The sequence below is a fragment of the Hyperoodon ampullatus genome, assembly GCF_949752795.1.
Source record: "Hyperoodon ampullatus genome assembly, chromosome: 4".
In the NCBI taxonomy this organism is placed as follows: Eukaryota; Metazoa; Chordata; class Mammalia; order Artiodactyla; family Ziphiidae; genus Hyperoodon; species Hyperoodon ampullatus.
The window spans coordinates 105,081,896-105,094,724 of NC_136917.1; the positions used below are offsets into that span (position 1 = coordinate 105,081,896).

General features: G+C 34.6%; 1 protein-coding gene across 1 annotated transcript in view; it reads left to right on the forward strand.

Moving 5' to 3' along the window:
• Positions 1 to 227: 227 nt before the first annotated feature.
• MEF2C (myocyte enhancer factor 2C) overlaps positions 228 to 12,829 on the forward strand; it is a gene marked incomplete at its 3' end in the record, with an annotated part of 145,195 nt that continues 132,593 nt past the window's right edge. The window contains exon 1 of the mRNA XM_079702527.1: positions 228 to 448. The remainder of the gene's footprint in view (positions 449 to 12,829) is intronic.

Sequence of the window (12,829 nt, forward strand, 5' to 3'; positions counted from 1 at the left end):
CCTCCTCCTCCTCCTCCTCCTCCCCTTCCTCCCCCTCCTCCTGCTGCTTGGAGCGGCCTCGGCGCGCGCGAATGCGCGGCCCCGAGCGCGCCTCCCCTCCCCGCGCGCGCGCGCGCGCGCGCACACACACACACACACACACACACACACACATACACACACACACACACACATCGTCTCCAGCTCTCTGCTCGCTCTGCTCGCAGTCAGACACTTGAGCACACGCGTACACCCAGACATCTTCGGGCTGCTATTGGATTGACTTTGAAGGTTCTGTGTGGGTCGCCGTGACTGCATGTTTGAATCAGGTGGAGAAGCACTTCAAGGCTGGACGAAGTAAAGATTATTGTTGTTGTTGTGTTTTTTTGTTTTTGTTTTTGTTTTTTTCTGTCTCTCTCTTAAGAAAGGAAAATATCCCAAGGACTAATCTGATCGGTTCTTCCTTCATGTAAGTACCTCTGACATTTCTCCAGGAAATAGAAGTAGCCGGGGTATTGTCTCTGAAATCTGCATCATTATATTCCACGGCACTGGGTCTATCGTTGTGCCTCTTTGAAGGCTTGAAGTTGAGGCTTGTTGTGCGTTCTCTTCTTAGATTCCATGGTTTCCTTGTGTGTTGCTGAAAGTAACTTTTTAGATAGTCCTATCTGTTTGCCATCAGTTATTGAAATCACTCCTGACTCGTTCTTGTCACATCAGTGTGTTTAAAGTTTCATGAAGTTAGTTCACATCATTAGCATGTTTGATATGGTGGAGCATGTGGAGCCTGGTGGACTTTAATATTTCACAGAATGTTCTGTGACCTTGAAGTACATGCCTTAAGATTTAGCCGTTAGTTCACTGTGGAAAGATGCTCCTATGGGTCCCACCAAAGACTGATTTGCTTTGGGTTATGCTTCTGAGCCACTAAATCTTGGGATTAGTTTGAGCTAAAGCATGGCTGTCTGTCAGAGTATACCTTTGTGCATCTCCTTCCATTACCAAAGTGCTGGCTTGATAGAGGGCTTCTTAACTGGTGTAGACAAAAAGTAATACACTGGCCATGGCAGTCTACACATTTCACAATTCTTGTTGGGATTTCAGTATGTGCATTGCTCTTTATGTCAAGTCAAATACATAGCTGTTTAAAAACAAATAAGGTTAAGTCACTTAAATTGCCTTCTGTTTGGACTTTGGATGAAAGTTACCAAACTCAGTGATAAAGTTTGGCACAAAGGAAGTATATGTAGACATGGCACATTGTTTATTGTGTTATTAAATATTATGCAAGTATTTAAATTTAATGTTAGTGTTATCTCCTTCCCAGAATATGGCTATTCATTCTTAAAGGAAATTGTATGTCTGAAACATGTCTGAGACTATTCTAGGTCCACTAGTTACCATTTTGGGAGAAAAGCCCTTTTTCTTCACATTTTAGGAATGTGTGTCTTTTGTATAAAATTCCTTTATATGTAAATGCGGACAGTATAAAGCAGAATCAGGCCCTCTGCCAGTTCTTTAACGGTCCTCAGTGGAGAATTGCTTTGACACAAAGTGCATTTTACTATTGTGAATCTGATACTAACTCTAATAGTAACTGTCTTGTGAAATAGTTAGTGACTGCCTGTATTTTCTAAGTGCTATAAAAGGAACTCTAGCTACCTCATTATACCAGTCAAAAAGAGTGACCAGCCTCTTTTTCACTGGCATCTTGCAATAGAACTGCGGTTGCAGAGTAAAGATGTTTATGTAGAATATAATAACTCCAATCCCTAGAGACTTGGTAGAAGATGGAAATGTGACCACCTGTGAACCCCATTTAACCTCTGTATGCATACTAATTTTAGCTTTAAAGAGATTGACAATCTCCAATTTGAAACTAAAACATCGTATTTAATTTTAAAAATAATATAAGTTTTGGCCAGTCTTTGAAAACGTTGAGTATGTACCAATATGGCACAAGGAGTTTTGGTTGAATATAAGGCAGTTAATAAACCATATTTTTGTCTCCCAGTGTATGCATGAAATTATTTATTAAGTTAAAGAGGTAGTTCTAAAGCAAGTAGATTCAGAACTTGACAGGTAAAAGATGTACATGTCTAATGTTCCTATCTCAAGAGGGAAAAAAAATCTCTAAAGCTAAGTATCTCATTCTCTTTGTAGGAAAGTATATTTGGCTGTTTTAGACTTCTAACTCATATCTAAAAGTTTTCATCAAAACACACTTTAAACTCAACGTTTGTTTAAGATATGGTCCCCTAGTCGAGTTAAGGAGGCAATAGTTGGCAGTTATCCTTACTTCAGGTTTTACTAAACTTTATAAAAATCTGTTTTTTACTAATGTAATTCACACGGCTTTGGAGTATTTGTGGCATATTTTCCATACTTCTTACTAAAGACAGTATGTTACCTCATTCATTAATTACACTATTTACATTCTGATTGCTGTGGAATATAGTGAAAGAGAATATTAAAGATGTAACTTTTATTAAATTTTAATCTGTTTCTGGGGTTTAAGTAACAAATTAGCACTTTATAATAAAAAGTCAATTTTCCAGCTTTCCTGAGCTGTTCATGCATTAAAAGTATGCAATCATATATGTTAACTTTTCAGAACAAAAACATATCAACATTAAATACATGAAATTTAAATAACAAGGACTTTACTGTACCTTGCCTCTTTTCTTCTTTGTAAACATATTCAATTTTCAAAATTTGGGGGAAAGGGTTCATTCCATTAGGGAAAAGGGCTATCTAATGATTCAAAATTGAATCCTGGAAAAGCATCATGTTTTATATCTTTCAGATGTCTGTGAGTTTCTTCCTTGGCCCTCACTTTACCAAATCAATAAATTGCATAACACTACAACCATATCTTTCCAATAAGTGATTTATTGTATTTAAACTTCTTTTATAAAAAACTGAGCTAAATAACTGCTCGGCATATGTTCACATTATATTTCAAAACTTTCTTGTTTATTGTAGTATATTTTGTGGGTTTATTTCCCAACTCTACGTGCGGTATATTTTGAGTCTATGAAATCTCAGAAAGTGACAAAAATGGGGAAATATCTGTGCAGCAACACTTGTGCTTCATAACAACAAAAAAATAGTTATTAAACAGAGAACCCTGGCTTCAGGGACACGATTCAGAACAACATGGAAGAATTTCATATGCAATTAAGGATCACAGAGTGGACTTTAAAGAGACTATTAATAAAGTTCTACTTTTTTTTTTTTCCAAAGCACATCCTCTGAGAAAACACCACACAAATTAATATCTAAAACTTATAAAAATGCACATATTCATTTTATGAATGCAGTGATTGCCTGGGCATAATGAAAAGATTTAATCACTGGTGCTAAGTCTATGTGCTGCATGTGGAAGGGTAGGTGATTAAGATCCCCGTCCTCAGCACTGTACCTTAATCTCATGGGCGCGTGGACTGCCCTGCACTCAGTAAAGCCTGACTGTTCACGGAGATCTGTCATCTTTAGGAAATCAAACCAGATTACAGAGGCGATTCACAAAACCAGGAGCGACAACAGAGTCTGTGCACCTTACAAAAGGCGGATTACGCAGTTCACATGTTATTTTGATAGGTCAAAGATAAAAGCTGATTGTTGAGGAACGGCAAGACACTCCAATTTCAAATGATTGCTAGATAAGTATACCACGACCCTGTTGCTTCATCATTATGAAGAGCCATTCAAACAGTAGAAAACTCAGTTTTCAAATGACAGGCTTTCAATAGTGAAATAAGAGAAAACATGTACTTTTTATATACATCCTCATTGCTTTCATTTTAAGTTCCATCACTTCCTTCTGAACAGACTTAAAGTTCTGGATGCTATGTGAAAGTTATTATTATACGTCTTAATTGCAGTAAACATTTTCAGAGGCATTGTAGAGAGCACAAAACAGAATTTGCCAGAAATAAAAGATACTCTCATGGTATTGAGTAACCGAGCAGAAAATGCATGGTAGCCAATAGCCATTATGTTATTCTGTTACCAAATATATTCTTCACAAAAATGTGAAATTACATAGTTAATGAATCCATACATTTGAAATAGATCTTGATAGGTGTTTATTGGTCAAATTATATCTATTTCATGAATGTTTTATAAAGGCCATTCTTTATAAGATATGATGTTTTCAGAGAATAAAGTTTTGGTTTACATAATAACATTTTGAAAACCCCTACTCTTTACGCATCCAACTCTACAGTAATTTCTTGCTTCTTTAAAATTTGAAGTCCTTTTTTACCCAACTGATGCCTCCTAGTGTTTCACACAATAAAACACTAATGAGTCACCCATAAATGTAAACATTGCATTTTCATTGCCTACATCTTCTGTGATACATAAAATTAATATTTATGTGTTTAATTTTCTGTGCATTATTATAATAAGATAGGAAGTGCCAGTGAATGAGATGTTTCATCTGAGTGGATTTGTGGCACACACTAGCAGGTTTTCTTTGACCATAACAATATCTTATTAAGTTTTAATAAGTTTATTACCTTCAGGTCCAGTTTATATATTCACTTTATATCCACTCTTATTCCAAGTGAAAAACATAGGCGGAGTAGCAGAGCTTCCATTTTGTAGGCCTGGAAATTATATAGCTGAGCTCATCCGCAAATGCCTGATGAACAAATTGCAAAAGGACTAACCGTTTCAGTTAAACACTGGAATACCTTAAAAGAGATATCAAATTTTGCTCACACTGTGTCTTTACACTTGTAAATTTCTATGTAAAAATGGAATAAAAAATAAAAGAGGGTTTAGGAAAATTAAAAGTAAAGATAAATGCACAGATTCCCACAAGTATGGAGTGTGTCTCCTTATTAGAAAATAACAATTAAAAAAAACTTGCTTTGGGAGCATAGTATTCTACATAGTAGAAGGAAAACTTGTTGGAAGACAATTTCTCATGACCAGAAAATTGTCAAATGAGGTGGAAGTTAGTGGATACCAACTTTGATGTGAGTTTTCTGTCATTAGGATGGTGAGCGTAGACTTTCAATATTCATGCACTTCTGTGATTTCAGACAACTTTCTGATTCTGCTTACAAGAGATGGATACATCAGTTTCTGAGCATTTTTTCTTTAAAGTATTTATGAAAGAGAGGAGGCATTCGCCTAATGTCTTAAGTTCAAAGGATGCCCTCAGAAACCTGTAACATTTATGGGCCTCCTCCTGAGTTGTCATACCACACACAAGTGCACAAAAACACTCACAGATTTCGTCCACTAACACAAGTGTTCTGAGCATCCAAACATAGACATTAGGCTGAGACTGAACATAGTTCATTTCCGTTACCTCTGTATGCATCAGTTAGTTGTCCTGATTCAGGACACACGCACTTTAACAATATTTGACTCTCATTTAAGATTTTCTAATTTGGTCAGTAATACAGTGCTATTCCAATTCTGTGCATGTTGGACACATTTCAAAGAATGTTAGGGGGTGTGTTTCTTTCGTTCAAGGAAGCAAGCATGTAGAAAGGGGTGGACCTTTCCCACAAGAGCCACATTTCTTCCCTTGGAGAATTGAAGCAAGTATGCAGTATGTAAGTGAATAACAGCATGAGAAAGAAAATAATTTCTAATCATGTGCTATAGTTAGTGAGCAAAGGAAACTGTCAGGTTTTTCTTAAAAGCAGGTCTTATTGATAACCTTTCTCACACTGAAAAAAGTCTATGCTGAAAAAAGTCTGAAAATTTTGTTATTTTAATATTAACTTATATAAAGTACACTAGAATTAATTTTTCTCAAAAGAAGATTTCAGTAGTAACTATTTTACAGATGTATTGAGGTATAAAGAAGTAAAGAGAGCTAAAAGCATCCATTTCCTATCTCTCTTAAGAATAAATAGATAGCATCAATGTTCTTATGTTAGTTTTTGTCTGTGCAAGAAAAATAATTAAAGAAAATTCTGTAACAAAGAATACCATTGAAAAAATAAGATTATAAAAAAGATTATCCAATATAGCATTATCTCACATTTCTTTGGTATTATTTTAACATTAACTACAAAAAGGAAAGTCAAATTCCTACTAAGTATAGAAATTATATGATACCTGTTGTATACATATTTGGGTTTGAGGTGATAACATGAGTAGCATTCGTCATTACCATAATGCATTTGTTGTACATTGTCATTGTATTGCCTAAGTTAAATCTCTGTATTTATTTTAAAAATATAACCAGTCGTAAACAAAGTTCAAAGTATACATGAAGATTATCTTTTGAGGACATTATAAACGAAATTGGTGATATTACAAGCGATAAAAACAGTAAACTTATTATGGGCAGATTTCCACAGGAATCATTACTCTTTAATAACGCAGATGTTATAGAGACTTTATTAATTCTTAATGCTGTAAATCTGAAATGAATGGAGCAATGTTGTTCATCCTGCAAGTGGTTGCGATTCATGTAGAATGACAGTGCAAATCTTCTAGTAATGATTTAAGTAAAGTACCTTAAACTTGTTTCTAGAGACTGGAGAAACTGATCTCTGAAGCAGTCCCTGGTGAGAACCTGCTTTTTCCAAATAGTATCCCGAGTGTGGTCTGGTTTTCCTCTTGTATCTTGTTGTCATAGATAAGATGCACAGGAAGAATTCATATAAATTGTTCTTAGATACCATGGATCTCTAGTATATTGGATATAAAAAGCAGTAGATAATGGTCTTGATAGAATGCGAAGTGTTTTTTAAAACAGCTAACAACTATCCCTCTCGCTTTTTCACACATCTGTGATTCTTTCAGCGAGTTAGAATGATAGCAAGAGAATGCATCTCTCCCCGAACCCCGAAGATAGGCAGCTTTGGCTTAGATATGCTTATTTATTTGCAAAATTAGAAAATAGATTCACAAATGTAAATAAGTGGGGACAGACAAGGAAATTAGTCTACTACTTAATAGAGTAAACATGACTTTTTTTAACCTTCTAATTAATTGTTGACCACGCGTGAGGTATACAACCAAGGCTTATTATGGAAAGCTGGTATTATTGCTGAATGTAACATGAGGGATTGGGATTTCTTTAAAGTAATTTTGAAGATGTGATTATTTAGCAGAAATATTCACTGGAGCATTTTATTTTTAGAAATCATGGTCACACAAGGAAGCCTTTATAGGACCGACTACCTAATTGCAGTCAAAAATCTCTTTAATGAATGAACACACACACACACATACAGAAGAACACACATTTTAAGAATATAATGGCCCTATATTTTTCAATTTTTTTTGCCACATTCTTTGTATCTGAACAGAATGTATGTGTCTAAGAAGATGTTTTAAGTTATATCCTTCATGTAGGTGAGTCTGTAAATGTACCATTTAACTTAAATGGCTTTGTGTGAAGGTAGTTTGAGGAGTTTAAAAAGGGGAAAAAAAACCCTCCAGTTACTATAGTTTCAGCTCTTTCTTTTTAAAAATAGTAATTACACTCAGGATAAAGAAAGAAAAATAAACTCTTTTAATTCTTTGTAACATCCACAGTTTCTAAGGTAGAGGTCTGATGTATTTTTATTCCTGAATATGCAGGACAGGTACTGGCAGCAGAGCTACAAAATGAAAACTTCCTGGCTGCAGACCAGATACAGCGCACAGTGCCACATCATAAACTTCCCCTCTTCTGTCTCGGAGTGATTTCAGCCCGATGTAATGTCCTTTTTTCCCCTTGCGTAGGCTAAGGACCAGAGGGCCTTCTTCCTGGGCAATCGCTTCGGGAAAGGAAAAGCATAACGTTTCCCTTCTATAACTTGAAAACTCTGCCTCTTAAATCACTAAGACATTAACTGCAAAGTGGATTCAGTATGTTTCCTTTTTCTTCCCATAGAGCAGTTTAGAATGCCTAAAACAATAGGTGTAAGATAGAAAATGAGCCCTCTTCCCACCCCCCCTCCTCCAGCACATGCAGGCCCAATCAGATGTCTGTATTTTTTTGTTTTGCAGAGAAAAATGTAATGGTTTCTTTTCAATGAAGCCTGTGCATTATATTCCAGATATGTTAGGTCATTTTGTGATGCAAATTAACATTGAATGGTTTTTGTACTTATCTCGGGAAATAGCAATGTTCTACCACAATACGTGGCACTACAGTAATTTTTATTGATAAACACTCACACTTTTAATGATTACTAGGTCAAAATACAAAGGGAGAAAATATGGGCTTTAGTTTTCAGATTTGGTTTATACTCTTCATTTGAAAGGTACCGTGTAAGTAATGTGCTTATTACTATGCAAAATACATCAGCTTCTAAATATCTGCATTAATATTCTTTGCATTTGAAACTGTAGTCTGAAAACTCGTACTTCTCCTTGTAAAATAGAGTAAAAAATTGTTAAAACCAGTCTTTAATTACCAGTTACATTTTCAGCCGTTACAGTGTGATTTTTAAAAATAATTTCTAGCTGCCATGGCACCTTTCAATCAGTGGTAGAATTCTTATTTGTGTGAAGTGTAGTCAAATTACTGCCAGCACACCTTTCTAAAACTAGCCTTCTCTTGTAGAAATGTATTAAGTGAGAGCCTTAAGTAGAAAGTGTTACTACATAATAAATATTTGTTCCAACTTTATTTTTAAATTAGATTATTGATTTAATAGTATACAAATAGCATATAAATGTTAGTTTATTTATTAACCCACTAAACCGATTATTAATTGCCTATATAAAATTTACCAGATAAGACCAACAGTTAAACGTAATTTAATTTTATTTCTCCTTAAACTAAAATAGATAAGAAAGATAATTTTAATTACATTTGAATATCAAGCAACTATTTTCTGTGGATGCAAATATTTCCTAATAAAATGTTAAGAAATTAACACAACATGGATCTTAAAATGTAAAAGGTAATTCATAAGAGTATGATCACGATGGCCTATTCTTGCCGTAGGTGTTATGAGCAAGTGCCCTACACCTGGCACACTTTCAAGGCCCATTAGCAAGAGGAAAAAATGTTAAACTTTTTTTTTGCATATATTAATATACATAGGAGTCAATAATTTTTTGACATTTATTTCTTAGAAAATTAAACACCCTATTTAAAGATTCAACCTTTAAAATTATGCTTTCATTTAGGATATGGTACAAGACTTCTTTATCTTCTTGGAATTCTCTTGAACCATAGGATAATTTGAATCATCACCACTGGATAAATATTGTTAGACACATTGCAAAGTTTCAGTTGTTCAGTATGTGCACTGGATAAATTTTTAATTGAAAATGGATTATCTTGCTCTATAAATATTATAAAACTATATGTGATTAAAACATTAATCTCTTGGAGGTTCCTGAAGTAGGTAATTCTCTGGGCAAGAATTTAAAATTTTTTAAACTGTTAATGAGTAAATTACCAAGTACTTTTTTTAAGCTGCCTTATTTCTATTCACATTTGACAAACCTTACTAAGTTCTCAGATGGTCTTTAAGTAAAGGTTTTGTGGTCCAGAAAGTCGATCTTTTCACCCTTCTTCTGTAACAGTTAATATAAATATGTTTAAAAGGTATAAACCCAGACATAGTTTCGTCAGGATTATTTTTCTTAACTAAATGAAGACGAACAAACCTGGCTATTTTTTTTTAAAGTGTATCTATTTGTTCATTTCTAGTATTTATCAAAAGACCACTTTTAACCTAGAGTCTGTCTAGGTTATAGGTTAAGGAAATAATTTTGACTATGTTTTTCTTTTCTTTCACCTTTGAGTTTTTCTCCCCCTTATATAAACCAAAAAGAAAACTTCACAATGGCATTAATGGATTTGTAAAGGGCCGGGTAAGGTACTCTGAACCATTGCTTGTTTCCTTACTGTCCTTTGGTTGAAATGAATGGGCAATGTCCCTGCTAGGGCTATTTGATCTTTCTTGAGTTAGTGTGAGCACTATATGATATTTTTTGACTTCTCTCATTTTTTAGCTTCAGAAATCAAAGAATTCTTGACTTCGTTCTTTTCTTCAATTTTTATTGTTTTTGGATTCTCTCCTGAGTTCCCATCTTGCTTCAGAATATTTGGTATTGTGAGAAAGCAAGTGCACTTTTAACTTGTTCTGACTACACGTGTGAGATCATAGAATTGTTTCAGGTGTTAACTTACCTTCTTACACTTGAGAGATTGATGTGGTTCATCACAGCCCAATGCCATGTCACGAAAGAGCTCCAGACACTGATCTTGAAGCAACAAAGGCTGCAGAATGGTGTCTTCGTAAGGAAGCACTGATGGCTTTAGAGTCAGTGAATGGTATGTCCACGGCAAAAATGCACAGCATTATGAAGTCTGAGGAGATGGTACAGTTATTGCACTAGTTGAACCAAATTATGGCCTTGATTATGTTAAATGAAGTGTTGGGCCAAACCTCCAAGGTGTGTGTGTGTGTAGAGGGGGAGGTGCGTGGGGAAGAGCAAAGAGAGTGAGAGACAAAAAGCCTGAGAGGATGAAGATGAATGCAAGTGAAAGAGAAAATCAGTTCTTTTGATTTGCAGGCATAAAGAATTTGAAGACCACATTGCCATACTTAATACCATTTCTTTAATTTTACATATGTGTGCTATTAGACAAACAGACTCGTAAGCAATACAGAGTAATGGTTAAGAGCAAAGACCAAACTGGGTTCAAAATCCAGTCTTCCATTTACTGGTTAGTGGCTGTAGGTAGGTTATTTAACCACCAGAAAGCCTTGGTTTCAGTAACTGTAAAATGGGGATAATAATACCACCCACCTCTTAGAGTTGTTGTAAGGATTAAATGGGATAATACATATAAAAATGAAAGTAAGTGATAAGTAATTAGTAAGTTATTATCATATCATTACACTATATTTTAATCATTTTATCTTCCTGCCAATGATGATCACTTAGAAATGCCTGGTGGAATAATTATTTTGAACTTTCTTTTTTCAATAATACTTTCATACCATTAAAACTGAGTCACTTTCAGGGCAAGTCTCTAATTCTGATGTTATATGAGGTCAATGCTAATGATCCCTCAGTACAGTATACTCCAAGAAAATCAAAATCTTTCACAGATCAGATGTTATTAGATAAATATCACATTATTTTTAGAACTAGAAATGGAAGCAAAGAAACAAAATAATTTCATCTATGATTTTTAAAAGTCATTTATTGAAAGTTCTGAATTCCACATAGATTATTGCTTAGTTTTAATAAAAATTCAGTTTGGAGGAAGTGTTTGAGGTACATAGAGTTATTGTGTGGTTTCAATAGTGAAAACAGCCTCACCAAGGGTTCTAAAGGGTTTTTTTTCTCTTAGCATTAGTATTAACCATTTTTGAAGGATTTATTAGTATTCTTTATTTTTCTTATTACATAATTTTGATTGTATGTGGAGATAAATTAATTTGTGAAGAATGAATGTCATTTTACTCATCTTTCTATTCCTTCACAATCACTCTTGCATATAATAGGTATTCTATAGATATTTGTTGAATAAATTAATAAATTTTGTTTACTTGTAAAGATAAAATGCATTTTTATTGGAAGAATTAAAAAATAAGTAAAAGACACTTCTATCATCCTTTTTTCCCCAGATTTGAGGGATCGTCCATTTTAATTATAGTTTGTCAACTTTGAGGTGACAAACAAATGAACTTATCTTAATCTGGGTATTTTCTTTGTGTGAGAAGAAATATAAAGTGGTACAGAAAATGCAGAAATTTACCTGAGGATTACACCTTTTGATAACACAAATAAACAAATTTAGGTAAGATGTGGTTGAAGATGGGAATAAATCTGGTCTCAGAGTCTGCTTACCACTTTTTTGTTCTGCTTTTATATTCACCTAATTTCTCAAAAAAATTCATATTTTGGATGACAGGTAGTGTCGATGAGGCCTGCCCCGTTTAGACAGCCTGTGGAGTTGCAACCACTTGAAATTACTCTCATGCTCTTGAATAACACCCCTCCAGTGTGCACCTTGCATTTTGGCTTTCTTTTCTAGCCCTGTTTTAATGCCTGGCTAAAGAGTGCTCAGTGCAAGGAATACTTGCAGAGTGGACTTCCCTATGGTAAAACGGCATGGACAGCTCCCAACACTGCAATCAAGGATGCCTCTAAAAGCTTTAATTTAAAAATAATAATAATAGTAATAATAAGTCTGCATGAAGATGATGGAGCCCTCTAAGGCACATGGGCTTAGAGAATTATTCCCATCTGCAACCCCCTCCCCCTGCTTAGTAGCCCTTTCCAGGGTTATGATTACTGGAAAATGGCTGTTAATCACCAGATTTTTTTTTTTTTTGACTGCAGCTGCTTCAGTCAGACTACTAATCTATTAAACAACTTCGTCTCCAGTTTAAAATTTGCATTGTATACTGTATAGAATAAATTTTCATTGTAATCAGAGCATCCAAGAGAACTTCCTTATATGATTTATAGAAGCACATTTGTTTTTATGTATGGACCTCTCTAGCGCTATTGAGCCAACTGTTTAAACAATACTGTGGTAGATCAGCATAAAATCAAATATTGTAGGACTGTTGAGTGCAAGCAGCATTTACAACAGTCACATTTGCAGAACGTTTGAAGTGTGATATCCCTAGCACTTGGCAATATACTACCCATATAATTCAGAACTTAACCCAGATATTTAAAATTTGACTTGAACCTGAAAAGGTTTTTAGAAGTTTAGCATTCTCTTACCAGACTGTGGTAGAGTGGTTTGGCCTCTTTTTCTACCCTAATGCTTATTATATTTGCTATAATTTGAAGAAATAATCCAAAACCTGAGTCAATATTTAGTGCAAGGAGAGGACAAACAGTTCTAATTTACAAAGGACCCTCCCTTTTAAAACACATTCTTATATGTTAA